The sequence below is a fragment of the Prunus mume genome, linkage group LG5 (assembly GCF_029339155.1).
Source record: "Prunus mume cultivar Tortuosa linkage group LG5, ASM2933915v1, whole genome shotgun sequence".
In the NCBI taxonomy this organism is placed as follows: domain Eukaryota; kingdom Viridiplantae; phylum Streptophyta; class Magnoliopsida; order Rosales; family Rosaceae; genus Prunus; species Prunus mume.
This window is the reverse complement of record NC_142702.1, coordinates 6,743,091-6,762,501: the sequence shown is the minus strand read 5'-3', so window position 1 is coordinate 6,762,501 and position 19,411 is coordinate 6,743,091.

Sequence of the window (19,411 nt, the reverse complement as noted above, 5' to 3'; positions counted from 1 at the left end):
TTTTCGCTTGTGTGCCCGTTTCTCTTTGTTGATTGGAAATCAGAATGGTCCAGCATGTGACACGTTTCGGTTCTTGTAGCTTCCTTTTTGTTTTTTTCTTTTGTCATCTTCTTCTTTCTTGTGTTTTCCTTTGTTGCCGCGTTTGTATTTTTTACAATCTGGATTGTATACAATTCAAACTTTTAGGTTGTGTTTGGACGAGGCACTTTGAAGTGGAAGGGAGTTAAAAAGTGATGGGATTTTGAAATGAAGCGACTTCAAAGTGATGTGGTTTTGAAATGAAGGGAGTCTAGTGATGGGATTATTAAAGCTACTCATTTGGCTAATTATTGCGTTCGTGAGATTTGATTGATAATTTGAAGGCTTAATTATTGTAATGCCTGAAATTATTGTCAAATTTTATTTTATCATTTGAAAGTTGAAGTGACTCAGAATGCCCCTCTTATCAAGGTTTAGTAATTCACTTTGCCCCACTGTTAACTATGTTAAAAATTATGTTAAAAAAGCTTATATAGCACGAATGGGACTCACTCTTTTGCCGAAATGTATGCCACTTAAGTGCCATATTTGAAAGGAAAAAAAAATTAACAAATAGGAAAAAATATTTGGAAATTTTTTTTTTTTCATTTCTCTTTCACCATCTTTCTCTCTCTACTCGACCCTCCTTGCCCAAAGAGCCACCCAACCACCCACGACACACACCCACTCCCTACCCACAAACCCACACAAACAGGAAAAATATTCCTAGAAACCCACACAAACAGAACAAATATTCTCCTGAGATGAAGATTAGGTTTGTGGGTCGGTGGAAAATCGATCTCTTAAAAGCCAACCCTTTGCCTCCATATTCACTTTCTCCCAAAGACCCAAGTGGGAACTTCAAATTCTCGAGCTTTAATGCCTACTCTTGCAAAACCCTAGATGGGTCTTCACAATTTTCAGAAAAGGAAGTCGTAGATTGTTTATGCAAATTTCTCACATGAGAATATTCGCGTGTAGATTCTTCACCCTTCGAGCTTTCTTCTCTCTATTCCTCAATTCATGCAAAACAAATAGGAGTAAAAGACCACACCCAGGGGGTTTTAGCCAAAGGACTTTCGATGCCTAAGTTAGTTCAATTAGATATTTGAGAGAAGATGCAGCAGTAGCTAAACTAGACGAGGTTTTCTCTACAGGGAGAATTGGGTGGCCGGAGCCATGTGTGGTTGTACTTAGCCATGAGAGAGAGAGAGAGAGAGAGAGAGAGAGAGAGAGAGAGTGTGTGTGTGTGTGTGTGTGTGTGTGTGTGTGTGTGTGTGTGTGTGTGTGTGTGTGTGTGTGTGTGTGTGTGTGTGTGTGTGTGTGACTTTTGTAGGGTTTTAAAATTAGGTTTAGGATTACCTTGAATGTCTTGTATGTCTATGTATTTATAGTCTCCTTGTGTGATTGAGTTTTGGGAGAATAATCTTATTTGGTTAGGATTATTCTTCCCCAAAAAGATGATAGGAATTACTCCAAGAGATTTGGTAGAGATGGGTTCCTTGATTTAAGGAGATATTCCTATCTTCTAGCATGTTTACTAATCGGTAATTGGATTAGGAGGAATTGAATTGACGATGTGAGTTGGATTGAGGAGAATTAGATTACGGATTTCTATTGAAGTTGTTTACTAAACCATATGGATTGAGGGGAGTTAGATTTCGGATTCCTATTGAAATTGTTTACTAAACCATATGGAATTGGGGTATGAGTGGTACTAATTTCTCAAATGTCCTCGTTGTTGGGTTAAGGTAGATGGCAAATTTGAAATTTTGAATATTGTGTGAGATAATGGGTAAAAAAGATGAATTCCTAATGGGTTAGTTCTCCCGGAATTAGAATACCACATTTCACCCAAGAATTGAATTCCTCCAAAATCAAGAATTCAATTCCTAATTTCGTGTGGGCCCTACTTACTTTTCAATTCCTTGATGTGAAGTAAACACATGAATCCTCCATATGCAAAATTCAATTCTTGATTAATAAACACACCCTTAAATCAAAGATAATTTCCCTAATTAAATAAAAATTAATTAGGGTAATTAGTTTAACCTAAGGAATATTCCTTTTTCATGTGTCATCTTCTTATTGGCAGGTGAAATATATGCTCCCACATAAATTACCATGCCTTGGTGTCTATGCCAAAAATTGCAAATGGGCCGTCACCATCTTCACCTCTCAAAACCCTATATATGTCTTCATATTCTTCTTTGCCAAACCCAACTGGGTACTCACCATCTGTTGAAGAAGACCAAGAAGGTGAACCATCATCACCTTTGCCTCTCAATTTTGGTGCCAATGATTTTTCAAATTTTCAATCTAATCCACATTCAGAGTCTTGAGGACCGTCGCAGTGGTCGTCTTCTACCCCTTTTGTTCTAATTTGGACATTGGAAACAAAAGAAATTTTTTTTCTTCTATTTATTTGGGTTTGTGGTAGATAGGAGTGGTTGTGGGTTTGTGGTGGGTAGGGGTGGGTGTGTGTCGTGGGTGGGTGGTTGGTTGGGCGGCGGGAGGGGTCTAGTATAGAGAGAGAAAGAGGGAGAAAGAAAAAAAATTAATTTTTAAAATTTTTTTTTTTCATACATGGCACTTACTTGGCATACATTTCAGCAAAAGGGTGGGTCTTGTTTGTGCCATGTCAGCGTTGTTAACGTAATTTTTAATAGAGTTAAAGATATGGGGCAAAGTGACCCACCAAACCTTAGTCAAGGGGGAAATCTGGATCACTTTAACTTTCAAGGGGTAAAGTGAGATTTGATCATTGCTTTAGGGACCAACATTCTATTATGATGAGGTTCATGATTGTATCATTATACTTTGCAAGTATGGTGGGCTAATACTTAACTAGTACAATGGTGCCTTATGATAATATTCAGGGGTATACATTTGCTAGAGGCCAAATTATATGGGAACTCACATCATAATGTGAATGAGTAGAAGGACTCTCTCTTTATTATTTGTTTTGTGTTATCCCTAGATCCTATTGCGGTGCGGTGATCCAAATAATAAAGCCTCCCATCCTGCTAAGAGACATCTTACAGAAGTCTCTCATATTCCATTTTTGAGGGATTATGGAAATCGTTTAAAATAGTGGGAGGAGCTATAGAATTCAAAAACCCTAAATCTATGGCCTTAACCAAAACAATCTAATTTTATTTCTATAGAACCTCATTCATGACACATTACACAAAGCAAGCCTCAAATGAACCATATAATGTCAAAAGGGATTAGCTTGCATAAGGATGCTAAAAGGAAGAAGAGAAGTAATGTACATCTTTCATGCACAAGGAACAAAACTTATGAAGAGAGCAATTTTGTCCTTGAGTCAGTAATGACAATTGAAACTTCCACCTAGATAATGGATTCAGGAGCTAGCAGACACGTTTGCAATACATTACAAGGTTTCGCAGATCATAGGAAGTTGTCAAAATGGGAAATAGTGCTACGTGTCGATAATGGTACCCAAATATCTGCAAAAGCAGTAGGCACTTTCCACCTTAAGCTATCACATGGGGAGACACTTGAACTTAAAGAATGTCTTTATCTTCCAAGTTGCGTAAAGAACCTAGTATATGTTTCATCATTGCTGAATGAAGATTACACTGCCACATTCAATAGTATAGGATGCTCTTTACAACAAGGCAATCGAATCATATGTAAATGTACGGGGTTTGATGTGTGTTATCGGGCAGGAGGGGGAAGAACAAATCTAGGCATGGAGGAGGAGAGATCCGATATCCATATTTGAACATTAATATTGTCCCTAGTCCCATTGATTTTGTTGGGTCAACTAAATCTTGTGAGGAAAATAGGTCCAATTAATCCTCCAACTCCAGGCATGAAAATGACGACAAGTTTTAAACAAAGGGAATGACACTTTGATTACTCAAATCTTTTAAAAAATAATATATGAATTGGATGTTGGGGAGGGAGGGGGGAAGAAGAAATGGAAGGGGGAAGAAATCAGGGTGTTTGTTGGAGGAGGCATTAGGGGCAAGAAGAAATTGGAGAGAGAGAGGAGATTTATTTTTTAAATTTTTGTGTGAAAAGACATTTTTGCCCATCCCAAGTAGGACTTGTTGATGACAGGTTATCATTTTTAATAGAAAAGTTGACTGAGATGACAGAAAGGACGATTTCAAAAAGTGGAGGCATAATTGAAGTACCACTGTAACAATTTAGCAATATGAGGGACGGAAAGTAAAGTTTGGTCCTAATTCAGGGACCGTTGCTACAATTTTGCCAAAAATAAATACAAGCACAGCAACTTTCACCACTTGATGTTGCATGCATGTTTCCTTTTTCTAGGCTAATAATGGTTTTTCAATGAAGAATCATTGTGAATCATCCCTCATCAAAGAGAGACACATAATTGCCTTTTTTCAAGTTGAGGCCTTAAGCTTATTCAAACCCAATAAGCATTTTCTCAATAGCATGATGTACCATGCATATTTAAATAAAGATTCAAGTGAATTTTTCAAACCCAAAGCAATCTATCTCCTTACTGTAGGATAATCGGACCTTTTTTGTGTGTACGAATTACTTTTTGTTGCAATTTTAATATGAACAATTAAAAGAATTATACTAGCCTCTTTGCACGCTCTTCCGCGTTATCAAGAGGCTATTTTTAACTACGAGCAACTTACAAAGTTTCTTTTTATTTTATTTTTGCAATTATATTTTGCTAGATCTTAACAATTTCTTCCTTTTAGTTTAACGAATTCTCACATCACTAAGGCAATCCATTAGTGTTATTGTTTTAACATTGAACAACTGATGAAAACAAAAGTTTTTTTTTATTCCAATGAGAGTTTATTTTTAATCATGCTTATCTAATAGTTCTTTTTTATTTTATTTGAATTTATCCTTTTTTTAGTGTTATTGTTTCACTTGCTCTATTGCAAGAGCCTTATTCTTAAAGTATATCCATTTAGCCTAATTGTTTCACTTACTCTCTTGCATAGCAGCAATGTACCCCATAGGCCTAAGTTCAATTGCAAATAAAAAATTACTTAAAATAAAATAAAATATGCAAAGAATGAATGTGAATAATCTTGACAAGAAAGCTATGAGAACACTAATGCATTAAGTTATTACTGATTGTACAAAAAGTATAGACATCAATCAAAGGAGTTCCTATTTCATTACTCTGATCACACAATATTAAAGGAAGATTTTTAACACTATAATGATCTTGTCTCATGGTAACATGTATCTTCTCAATCCAACTACATTACTTGCTTAGCTCATTTTCCAAATACAAACAACATTGCATCTACGACATTGCTGCAGATGAACAATCAATATACCTCCTTAGCTATTTTTCCAAATACAAACAGCATTGCATCTATGACATTTTGCCTCACTCCCACTGGGTGCAACAACTGCAGAAAAGTTTAATTCCCCCATTAAAAAAAATAGAAAATTAAATTAAACGGTAAATTTAGAAACAAAGAAATGACTTCAATGGATGAATTGAAGGACAATAAAATTGCACAATTATATGTGTGTGTGTGTGTGTGCGCGTGTGTGTGCATGTCAATCATTGTTCCTAAAATCTCCACACTCACTAATTGACCATGAAACAATTAATTAAGCCGGTTTGTTTTGCTTAAATACAAATAGGCAACATAAACCAATTAAGCCCAATATTCATATTACAAAGATACATTCGAGCCAAGATTATAGTCAAAAGTCTCAAAGAAATCAAAATTCAAATACTTCTAATAATATGCAGGTAAACTAAGATCTAAGTAAAAGAAAATTCCAAAACCCTACACTTAATTGAACCAACGAAATTACTTCATTATTAGCATACTCTCATACATTTTCTCTACCTCTGAAAGCCATATTGTGTTCAAAACCAGGCTTCTCCAAAGTAAAAATAAATCTACACATACATCACATAATAAAGAAAGGAAAACCACATAAATTAAAATCCAACAAACTAAAAATAGAATGTGAGTATAGAAAATGAAACAAATGAAAATGAAGGATTTGCAAAAAATGATGAAAGCAGGAAACCAAACTTATTTTCCACTGGCATATTCTTCTTGCACCTTTTGGTTAAGATTGTAGAGAGAAGAAAGTTGCTGAGGTAAAAGTGGCAAAAGGAAGGAGGAAACTGATGATAGATGAAAGATACTGAAGTAATCACGTGAAGGCGAGCTTCCTTCTTGAAAGTAAAAGGCTACTAGCGGCTAAAGATTGAGAGAAACCACTTCTTCTCCTAGACAGATGAGGACAAGAAATAGATTTTTTCTTCTTGGTTTGATGAAAGAGAGAGGTTGAAGGACGTGTTAAGAGAAGTTCTAATAACTACACATGACGTGTTTTGTGTTATAAACCACTCTTCAACTCCTAGCACTTCTTTTTTTTTTATTTTTATTTTTTTTATAATTTAGTGGCTGTTTTAAAATTTTGCCCTCGTTTAATTAAAATTGTATGTCTTTATTTTTTTAATTTGACAAAGGACATTTCTAGAGTTTTTGAATGTTTTACCATTCTTTTTTTTGCTTTATATATAGGGTTTTGCTTACCACATAATACCAAATTTTAATCTATATTACATGGTAGGTGATGTGGACAGCCACCTCGTTAAAATTATATTAGTTCTTTTTTTAGGAGATGATATTTTCTATATTTTTCATTAGTTAAATTTTTTTTTTTATAAAAAAACTAAACTTTATTGAATTAGAGACTACTTTTCACATACGTCTCTTTGTCTCTCCTAATTCCCTCTCTCCCTCTTTCCTCTCCTCCCCATAACCAGCGCTTCACCGAACTTCGCCATGCGCCAGACTTCTGAGACCTATCGTCACTCTATTCCTTCCTCTACGATTTTAGGTTAGTAAACCTTCATTATAACATTCTTTTTCTGTTTAGCTTACCTTTTTTTTTTTTTTTGGATGAATGCTTTCTCCTCATACGTGATTGCTGAATCGTTTATTTATTTATTTCCAATCAATATTCAAATTAAGTTTTTTTTTAAACTAGTTAAACATGTTTTTTTCACCATGTAAGAATAAGAACCTGCAATAACTTGAATCATGGTAGCATAACTAACATTCCTGGTTGTATTCAATTTTTTATTTATTTTATATTACTTATGTCTTTGAGTTATAATATGATTTGGGTATTCAATGATTTGAATCACGGGCTCAACTCTCTCTTCTTCGGTTTTTTTGTTAGCATGTTATTGAGTTATAACTTTCTTTTTCGTTTTTTGCTTATGTTGTTTAATTGAATGTTTTTGGTGCGTTAATTTGTTTAGAATTCTCTCTTCTTCTTTTTTTAGTCATTAGATGAATTAATCGACTGCAGTTTCAAAATTTTGGTATTATATGCTTATGTATAATAAGCTCATATCCTATATGATGTAGGAATGGAAGAATATTCAAATATTTCTACAAGTTTAGAAATTATTGATGAAGATGAAGTTGTTGAATTGGAATATGATGGGATTAAAATTGAAAATAATAGAGATGATGAGATTTTCATGGGCAATAGAACATATGTGAAAGAAAAAATACAAGAGTCGAAGGTTGGAATGATGTTTGACAATATTTATGAGTTAATTCAATATTATGGAGAATATAGGAAACAATCTGGCTTCCGAGTGATAAAGAGGTCATCAAAAAAATGAGATGATGGGGAGTTGAGATATGTTACTCTTGCATGTGCTCGTTCAAGGACATGCAAACGTAAATCAAGTAATACCCTAAAGCCACATCCAAGTATAAAAATAGTTGTAATGCTCAAATTAGTGTAGGTGTACGCTTGAGTGGAAGCTGGCGAGTTAACTCTACTAAGCTTGACCATAATCAAGACTTGAGTCCAACCAAATCTTGTCTTTGGAAGTGCTATTGAGAGATAACCACATATATTAAGAGCAAGCTTGAAATAAATGATAAAGCTGGAATAAGGCTACACAAGAGTTATAATTCAGTTATGTTTTGGCGATTACTGAAACTACATGAGAATATGCCATATTTAGAAAAGGATTGTAGAAAATACATTGAAAAGGTTAGGTGCTTACAACTTGGGAAGGAGATGCCACTGCAATTCAAAATTATTTTTGAATATGCAATCTAAGAACACAAATTTCTTCTATGCTATTGATTTAGATCAAGATAGTCATTTAAGAAATGTGTTTTGGTCAGATTCAAGGAGTAGGGCGGTGTATGAAGAATTCGGCGATATTGTTACATTTGACACCACATATTTGACTAATAAATATGACATGCCATTTGCTCCATTTGTGGGGTCAATCACCATGCTCAATCGATTTTGCTAGAATGTGGGTTGATCTCAAGTAAAGATGCCTACATATTTATTTGGTTGTTTAAGTCTTGGCTTGCTTGTATGTATGGTTGTGCTCCAAAGGGAATAATTATAGATCAAGACAAAGCCATGAAAAAGCAATTGAGGTTGTCTTTCCTAATACTAGACATCATTTATGCTTATGGCATAACATGAATAAAATTCCTTAAAAGTTAAGTGGGTATAAGGAATATCAATCCATTAGCTTTGTATTTGTTGATTATGTACTTATAAATACCTTACCCAAGTACGAAATAAAAGTTAGCAAGTAAAATGACAACTTTGTTGATTATGTATTTATAAATTTATTACAATATGTTACATGTTATATTTGTATTTGTGGCAGAATTTTCAATTAGTAATAAGTGATGCAGTTTGCCCTATTAGCAATTCACTAACTTATGGATGTAGTAATGTAGTTGCAACCTAAGAGAGTAATAGTATTATGAAGGTATGACGTTAATACATTGATATTTTTGTTAGTAATATATTTAGTTAACAAATATGATCATTGAAATTCATACTCTTTATAATTCATAATTCCCAAATTGAACAAGGAACTCAAGTTTATATGGGTGACAACCAATATCCTACATTTAGTGATTGTAAGTTTTTTTTTTTGGTTTTTTTTGCTGCTAGTAATGTAAGTTAGTTGTTTTGTTCTATTAGTATCGTTTGCTTGAAATTATTATTTATTTGTTTAATATAATTTATTTATTATAAGAAAATATGGCCTTGTTATTGGGGTTCACTCAAAAAGGTAATCTAGACTACGTGTCCAAGGGGTATGAGATAGGAAATAGAGTTTATCCTATTGGTTGTGAAGATCATTTTCAGGTAATACATATATTTCGTGAAACATTTGTTTGCTTTTATTCACCTATATTTTACAATTTTCATGTTCTTATATTTAAGGTGCTTGATATCAATATTTGCATAGAGGTTATGGGAAGCACAATATGCTAAGATTAAGTTTGAGGGAAAAGGATGACCAAGAGCTCTACTGCAAAATGAAAGCAAAATTGAGAATAATATCTTTTGTTTTATCTTGTTATTGAAAATTTACAAATTTAGTTATAATACTTATGGTGTAATAGACATATATAAATCAACTTTGAAGAGAGTCACATGTATTGATTTTGAACTTTTTGATATCATCTTTTAAGTATTAAGCTAATGAGTTTGGACGGCTGCTGTGTACATATTCTCGCTCATGAATTTCATGGAGGCAAATGGTTTATCATGAATTTAATTAGTGTACAAATGGTATTAAGCTATGCATTTGTCTGTAACACGCTGCTTATGAATTTCATAAAGGAAAATGGTTCATCATGAACAATACAAACTACAAATGAGAGAATTTATATAGCAACCATGGAAAACTAACAAAATACATTAACTTAATTATGCTTTAATAATTAGATCTCTAACTATAAATGAGATACAAATGAAATCCAGTACATGAACTAGATACAATCTATTATCAGCACACATCAACCCTAAGGTGAATCTTCAAAATAACATCCTTAACATGGAGAGTCATAACAGCAAGGAACTCATGTGGCTTATTTTTTTTATTTTTTATTTTATTTTTATTTTTTTTAAAGTAAGGACCTGTAAGGTGCATGAAAAAGCTATTCTCATCTGACCATCGAATCCTTAATTAAAAAAACACCTATAAAAAAACTCAATTATATGTAGATACAAACACATTAAAGAAAACCATCATAAAATTAAACAAAATCATACCCATCTAGAAAATTAAAAAAGTAAAACTCATTCGTCCACACCTTCTAAATTCCAGTCTTGATTTTCTTTATATAGATTGCTTTGTGCGATTTGGCTTGTAAGAATAAGGAGTTTGATCAAGAAGGGAGAGGAGTGAAGAATATGATGTACAATTATAGGTGTACTAAACCAAACACCAAGAGGAAGGAGTAGAGCGGCTGTGGAACGGCGGGGGAAGGGTTGCAAAGGTCTGACAAAGCACCGACGATTAGAAACAAATCCTAATTTGAAGAAGAGCTTGTTTAACCAGTAAAAAAGAATTTAATTTGAATATTGATTGGAAACAAATTATAAACGATTCAACAATCGCGTATGAGAAGAAAGCATTCATCCGGAAAAAAAAGAAAGAAAAAAAAAAGGTAAAGCTAAACAGAAAAATAATGTTAACCACGGAGGAAAGAGTAAAGAGGCGGAACAACGTCAGAAGTCTAGCGGAGCGGTGGCAAAAGTCCGGGGAAGTACTGGCGATGGGGGAAGAGAGGAAGGAGAGAGAGAGAGAGAGGGAATTGGGGAAGGCAGAGAGGCATACGTGAAAAGTGGTCTCTAATTCAGTAGGGTTTAGTTTTTTTTTTTAAAAAAAAAAAATTAACTAATGAAAAATATAGAAAATATTATCTCCTTAAAAAAGAACTAATATAATTTTAATGAGGTGGTTGACCACATCAATTGTCATGTAAGATGGTATTAAAATGTGGTAGATTTATGTGGTAAGCATAGCATTACCCTTATATTATATATATATATATATATATATTATATAAGATTTGTCATTTCTTAATTAGACCATCTCTCACCCAAATGGTGCTAAACCCAAATTTCCACCAGTTTCTAAATGTGCATGTATTGTCCAGGCTCAAACATATTTTTCCTCCAATCTTTCAGACTTAAAATTTGAGTCCGCTACTTTATTAAATTGTTTAGAAATGATATAAATTTTTATTTTTTGTGTGGTTAATTATACTTGAATTTTTTAGTTTTAGTAATTAATTTAATATTTTTTTAATCAACGTGTCACGATATGAGTGACTCATTAAGTACATCACTATGTGAGCAAAACAATATTCTACATGGCAAACACATAACAAAGAACAAATAAGTGGGCATTTATATATTTCAAAATGATTTTTTGATTTAAATTAGTTAATAATAACATTTTTGCAATGAGATTTCATTTTTGCTTATTGTAACATTTTTTTAAAGATTACATTCAACTATAAAAAAAGCTTAGCCGTTGGATGGGCGTGCAACTGTATAAGCTCATATTAAAAAGAAAAACATACTCAAATTGTGGTCATTGGACCTAAACAAGCAAAATATCATGGCCTTACAGTCGGCCCACTATTTTTATCTCAAGTGAATTCAAAATTAAAATATTATAAAACCATTCAAATCATTCAGTTATGGCCTTGCACATGGTATGCATAGGAGCCAAGACTGGGTTCCATCGTTATCAGTCTGACTCAAATGCAGATTGTTATTTCGCCTAAAATTCCACCCAACCCAAATTATCACTTGCCTATATACATGTGTTGCATAAATTTTTTGGGTTCAAAATCCAAATTTTGACTTTCCACTTGGCCCGTTGGAGATGGCCTTAAGGTAGGTAATGTAAATGAGCCAAATGAGATTGTGGTAATTATTATGGATTGTAGTATATATAGTAATGGAAGTGCAAATTAAACCTCAAATCAAAAAATTAGCAAAGAAAACCTTGAAAAAAAGAACACAAAGAAGATTTTTCTCAAAAAATTTTTGAAATTGATCAGATTGAAACCCAAAAAATGAAATAAATATAGTTAGTCGTTACATGGACATGAAACATCATGCAAACAAGGGTAAGGGTGCATGACGTGACCCATACTTCAAAGTTGAGTATAAGGACATCACATGCAAATGAAGCATCATGTAAAGCAAACCAGGGTAGGCGTGCATGACGTATGTGACCCATCATATATGCCTTCAACCTCATCAAAACTTAAATTCAAAGTTGAGTAAAAGGACATCAACTTTTTTTCTTTCGATTTTTTAAAGCTTAATTTCAAAGTTGAATAGGGAAGTCATGTTGTTTAGCAAATAAGAGGTTTTAAAAAAAAATTCACCGGATAAGAAAATGAGTTGAAAAATGTTAAGTTTCTAGAACTTCTTTTTGGTCAATATATTAACGTTTTTAGATTGATTGATTGCTAGTGGCATCTTTTATCAGTCCAAGTTCTAACCATAATATGTAGATCTACATGAAGTTTAAACTTTGTTGGCTTCTTCCATGGATACCATAAAGATTGAAGTGGATGTTTCAAACTAATAGTACTCTTGTTTTTTAATTTTGGACTTTGTGCCTATGACATATATGACAGTATGACATCTTTTCCGGCGACCTTTGATGCCATGTTTTTGTCCAATCACTCGATTTTTCAATCTGAGTCCAATTGTATCAATTTTGGAACAATATGAGACTTGTACCTTGGAGAGTATGGCACACTTTCTTTGTTATTAAAGTGTCATTTAATTTAAATAGAGGTACTAACTAATATTATTATGTTATCTTTAAAAGTTAGGCACGTGAGTAGATATATGAACTTCTGAAGTGTAAATTGGTTCTTTAGTTAGCCGAACACGTGGTAAGGTCCCTAATTTCCCAATGATTACGAGTTATGCAAAAGGAGAAAGAAATGTGTCATTGGAGGGAATGGAATGTTTTTAATATTTATTTATAAAGAAGAATGTGCAAGAAAGATTATCAGTCCTAACATCAAGGAGGCTATGATGGATGGAGTGGGTTAGGTTGGGGTTTATATAGATGTGGAGAGGTTGTTTTGATCATATAAACTATAGAACTTAAGACCAATATAGTCAATACAACAAACATGCCTTTCAATGACGTGTCTAAAATACTCATCACTAAATTATGTCATCCATGATGCGTTCTATATGAGCCTCATTGAATATAGTTTATAATGCACTTACCACGACATTGAAATGAACATGTAAATTAAAAATGTCTTCCATGACGCGGTGGAGATGTCACATATTCTACTACCTTTAGACGAATATTCGTAAAACCTTGGTAACGCCAGCATGCCAACTGAATCAAGCATAGCAACCTAGGAGAACAGGCAAAGCTTGGATGACGAAAGACAAGGTTATCATAGCAACCTTGGAGACCAAGTAGAGCACATAAGAAATCTACTGGTAGGTGATAATTGGGCACCCTAACAACCTTCGTCGCGACAAAACAAAGGGACGTTCTGGAATGCAACGGGGTTCATATATGTTTGTCCCATATCTGATCGGACTCTCTCAACCAGGAATGACCACACAAGAAAAGGCCTATATGTCTCAAGCCAGCTACTAGGGCTCACACTAATCATTTGCAGGGATCAGCTTTCAGTTATCAAACCTGCCTATGCGGCCTAGCGAAGGCACATGTCGTGCCACTTTCATTTAGGTTCATATGGTAGCCCCTAGAGTGACGCCTATAGTCCCACATTGAAATACCAACCAAGTGTGCTCCCCACTTTACTTATATAAAAAGGGCTCTCACCCCAATGGACCAAGTAACAGTAATTCGACACTAAAACTCTTACTCTGACCAATTACTTACACACTCCATCCTTAAACTAACTTAAACATCGGAGAGCCTTTGGCTGGTATCACACTAGTGCCAAGGTCTTCACCTTTGCATTCTTCCCTTGCAGATCCATTTATAAGTGGAATCCATTTTTGGACATCAACAATATAATATGTAGAAAGGTAGCCTAACAGTTATATAGAATGTTCATAGTAGGATCATCCATTCAAATAAGAACTGTTCTTGGTTTGAGGTGCTTAAGATCATGAAGTTAATAAATCCTTGAAAATTTCATGAGTGCAATGGGGATGAAGGTTGATATAGGGTAGTTGAACTTGAGACTGAGAGTGTTTAGAGAATGTAAGGGTAGAGGTGAGGGGTTATTCCTAACGAGGAAGAAAAGGTCATTATATAGAATGACCATTTTTTTAGAAAGGAGAAAGTGTAAAATGATTCTCATTTGTGACATTGAGGAGGATGTGACAAATGCATGGGGTAGGGTTCATATAGATGTAGAGAAGGGGTTCGTGTTTGTGAACTGCTGAGGTCATTGAGTGTGTGTGTTGTGACTTGTGTGTGAATTTTCAGTTAAAGGGGTGTACTTAGGGGTCTCCATCCCTTGGCCATCACAGCATTCAATGTTTGTGAGTTGGGGCAGTATGTGGGTTCGATGCTAGGGTAATGTCCACATGGTGTAACATTTGTAGTTATTTTGCTCCGTCAGTCTCGTATGTCAACAACACACATGTTACCATGAACCCTAAACTCACCATACTCGTTATGTTACCGTGGAATGGCCTCATTATTTACTACTCCCAAAGGTGTCCAAAGCAATACTAAGGTTGTACTTATGCTAGACTTTCTGGAAGTATTATAGGGAGCTTCACAAGAGTCCTTGTGGAACATGGAAGCTTGTATGGTAGGTAGGTGCAACTAACGTTCACTACTATAGATTCCCGATCGTAGATTAGGAGGACAAATAGGGAAGACGAAGTCCCCCAATTATCATTATTGGTGGTCATCTTGGGATGATTGGTCACCTTATGTTTATGATCTCTATTAAAATCTAGATGACTAAATCCTTCTTGATGTTTGATGTTTAGTTTAATCAATTATTCTTGTATACAGACGTCATTGAAAACATAGAGGAAAGCAAGGATGGGTAGATACAAAATACATGGTATCATGTGGACGTCCACATAAGAGAAAATCTGTTAGTTTAATATTGTTTTTATTTGAAGTCTTGTTGTACTTAGTTTTAATTTCAAATTATACCATATTGCTAACCACATGTTTAAATAAACATGGTACAAATAATACTATTATTTTACTTATGTACTCATTTGTAACACCCCGACCCCAATTTTAATTATTCGTTAAATTGTTAAATTTATTTAAATTATGAAATTACAAATTTTGTCCTTGGGATAGGGTCATTTTGGTCACTCTTTAATCCGATAGGATTTTTAGGAGTTTAATAGCACCGTTGCATAGAGCGCCTTGATACCAGTTCGTAGACACATAGTGGGCCCAAATCAGAGTTGTAACGAAGAATTTACGATCAACTGAAGTGCAGTGGCACAACCGTAAATAACTCGAAGTTGAAATTTTATAAACCAGATTGTTCTTCCTCTCTCTCTCTCTCTCTCTCTCTCTCTCTCTCTCATTTTGCACAACATCCAGCTGGCCATTCTTTTGTCGTTAGTTCTCTCATCCCGACGGGACTAGTACCAAAATGACCGGGCCGCCTTCTTCTTCCCGACCCATCCCACCTCCAATACAGCCCGCCGCTCCACCCATCGTAAATTGCTCAAAACATGGATTTTGTGTAAACTTTCGGTTGTCAATTCTGACGATTTTGGCTACCAAATTTGTCGATCCAGGTATGCTTTCTCATCCTTTCAACGTGCTCTAGCAGATGGTTGGGTTGATTAGGATTGATTTTGAAGTTTTGAAACTCGTTTTTCGAATAAAATTTTTGGCAAGTTTTCAACTCGAGTTTCCAACAAGTTCCGGTCACTTTTTGGTCATCGCCGAAAAACAAAAGTTGCTCCACTCGTTGTCCTAATCACGTAGATATATGTATTGATGAGTGTTTTGAGAATTTTCCAATTGCCGAAATTTTCTCAAGCTACCCACTCGTTGCCGGCAAGTGTGGCGGCATGTGGGCCATTGGGTAACCCATTTGGGAATGTTCCCCATGTCGTCCTGAGCGCGACGGTATGCTCGGATTTGAATTTGGTCATCGTTTGACGGTCGAACGGACTTACGCATATTAGGCGTTATCCGAGTTCGATATATTCGGACCGTTGGATCGATTTCATTTTGAAATTTGTTGATCTAAGTACCTCTAGGATAGTGTAGGAATTAACGAATTAAGAACCGAAGTATTGAATGCTCCGATTCAATGACTCAAAGTTTGGGTAAAACAGTGATCGTCGGATCGTGCGATCATGAGCAATTTGACTGCTCGATCGTGAGCAATTCGACTACTCGATCGAGACCAAACTTTTAGAAACTTTGTTGGACCTCTAGGAACTTTCGAATTTGAAATCGGAGGTCAGTGGACCCAGAAGGCTGGTTGACCAGAAATGGTAAGTTTGACCAAACTATTGACCACATGTCTTTTGAGACCATCCCGTTTTTCGGAATAAATTTCAAGTTTGAATCCCCAAATATTCATTACTAAACTAGAAAGAAAGAATTTAAAATTTCCGTGATCCAAGATGTATTTGTGCCTTTTGATATGCTAGGAAAAGTCAAATTATATATCAACAAGCAATATGTTTAAGCAAAATGTGAATAAGATGGAACGGAAAGTAGGTAGCAAGAGGCTCACTAAAGTTCTATGATAAACTAGAAAGAAAAAGATTTCTATGGGTTTTCCAAGGATTATTTTTGTTAGTATTATTATTATTATTATTATCATTGTTGTTATCATTAATATTATTATTATCGCTTTATTTTGATAATTGTTATTATAATTCATTAATGTCTTGATAGAGGGGTTTAGTGGTAGTAAGGATCTAATTAAATGTCGATTACATGTTTATGCTCAAATATATGTCGATGTGTTTGAGTTGTGGGTACATTGGATATTGATGCGGTAAAAATGGTGTCTTGGAAAGTGAATAATAAGGGCTATTGTAACACCCCGACCCCGTTTATTTTCCTATTTAATTTAATTAAGGGAAAATATTAAATTACTCCTGGGTTAAGGGTGATTTTGGTCACTTTCTTATCCGGGAAGATTTTGGGACCGCCGGAGATTTAAGTTTTGGCGATCAAAAAAACTGTAATTATTTCAAGTAATAAAATCTGATTTTTTCACATTTACCTCAGTTCACCGATCGGAAACCACCACACAGCCGCCACCTCCGACCACCCCGTCCGACGAGATGCCCCACAGAAACCCTGACTCACATCGACCTGGAAATCTCCTCAGGTTTCATCCATTTTGTGTGTTCTGTGGGATAGGTTTTGATAGATTTAGTTAATTCTCGAATTGGAAACCTAGGTTTTGGATTTCAAGAATTTGAAAAAGTTGCTCCATTCTTCGAGTAGTATCTAGGATGGGAAGGGTGAGCGCAAGCGTGGGCAAGGTGGGTAGTTGTTTTTCGTCCCGTGAGATCCTTAGGTTGTTCGCGGATCTCAATTTGGATATCGTTTGATATCGCTATCCGGGTTCGATAAGTTCGACCGTTGGATCGCTTCAAATTGAAGTATGTTGATTTAGGTACTCTTAGAAACCTGTAGGAATTCGCGGATCGTGAATTGGAGCCCGGATGTTCCGATTCAATAATGTGAAGTTTAGGAAATCGCGAACACCGTGCGTAATTCAATCAGAATCGACCTTAGGATGTTTTTGGACGGAGCGCACCGGAACTTGGGGATTTAAGTTTTTCCTTTAGTGAATTTCCGTTTTGGAGGTACGCTGTTAATCAAGGATTTGTATCTTGGAATAGGTACTTTGTTGATCACAAGAGGACCCTCACGGACCGGCAGCTTGGGATTACTTGTGAGTGGACTTTGTTTTAAGCATATGCATGGTTTTAATTATGAAAGTTTTGTGCATATACTTTAAATGATGGTGACTTTGATTTAATAAGTCTTTGGTTGATGATTTGAATATGTTTATATGTCTTGGTTATGTATTTTGAGTATAGACATATATATTTGAGTATGATGATTATGTTGATATGGATTTTGGGATGGCTATCTATATTGTCTATGTATAGAGTATGAGAGGTTGTTGTGGTGAGTTTGTGGAAAGTTAGGAGTTTGATGGATGGTTGGGAGATATATGAGTATGGTAGGTGAGTACCATTCCCTAGTTACTAGGCTTCCCACACATGGGAAGGCCATGAGATTACGGGTCTCACACATGTGAGACACTTTCCATATGCGCATTGTTGAGTATCATCACACATGATGAATAGGACTTGATATGAGATTTGTGAGCTACATCGCTGTGAGCTATGGAGTTCCGCCCCGGTTGGACTACTCATCCCGGACGCGGTTAGTGTTCGAAATCCTCACCAACAATCCCCCGGTTGGATTGTCTCCCCGGTACATTAGTATGGAGAGGAGTATATATACTATACTAGAGTCCTAGCTATATATATATATTTATATATGGGTATTTACGGGTTGTTGAGAGTTGCATATATTTTGGGAAATGAGTTATGAGCTTGAGATGTGGAGATGTTTTGGACTTTGGGATTTTTGTGTTTGAGTTTTGGTTTCTGAATTGTGAAACTGCATGCTAGAGCATTATTTTTACATGGTGGGGTTACTATGTTGATTTAAAGTGAAACTTTATTTGTTGCATAGTTGCTCTGCATTCGAGCAAGTCACGAGCTCCAAGCTTGTCGTGTTGATAGGGTCTGTATAAATTCTTTCTATGTTGTAAACAAATTCTGTGACGCTCTGTTATTGCCCATGTTAGGCTACTACTTGAGGCCGGAGGCCATTTTGTGTTGGATTGTAGTATGTTAAAAGCATGCTGGCAGTTGGATTGTATATTGTTGTAAATTATTGCAGGTTGTTTATTGTTGGTTTGAGCATTTTACAGGGGAGACTCTGCCAAAATTTTGGTAGATTGTCTTGGTTTTAGTAAATCGTTGAGATGTCGGCTAAGACGGATGGTGAAACTCAGCTATGGTGACTTTGGGTATGTTATGGATTTTGGTTTTGGTGCATTAGTTTATGTGGTTATCGGACTTTGATTTGCAATATCTTAAAAAATGTCGGAATTAGTATGTATATATTGATGGGCTATGGTTTTGGGAAATTTAAATATTGTGTTTTGGATTTTATTATCTTTTCTTGTGGGAATTTCAGAGGTTGTATATTTTCTAAGTATATGAATAGTGATTTGAATATTAATTAAATCGAATGGGCTTATCTAGTCTCAATGTTTTTCTTAATTATGGTTTTAATATGGTTTTAAAAAAGGAAGTATGAGTATTATTTTATTATATATATTTTTTTCATATGGAAATGATTTGTTTTGGAAATTTGATTTTGAGAGTATTATCTTTATTATATAGTAGTTTATGAAAGTGTATTTTGGATTTTGGCGATGACACCCCATCTCATGTACCCTATTGGATACTGATTATGGAATTAATGGATACTTGGAAACTGTGGTTATAGTTTGGATATATCGGAACCCGAGCACCCTTAAAAAGGTGTTACCGTAGACCCTTA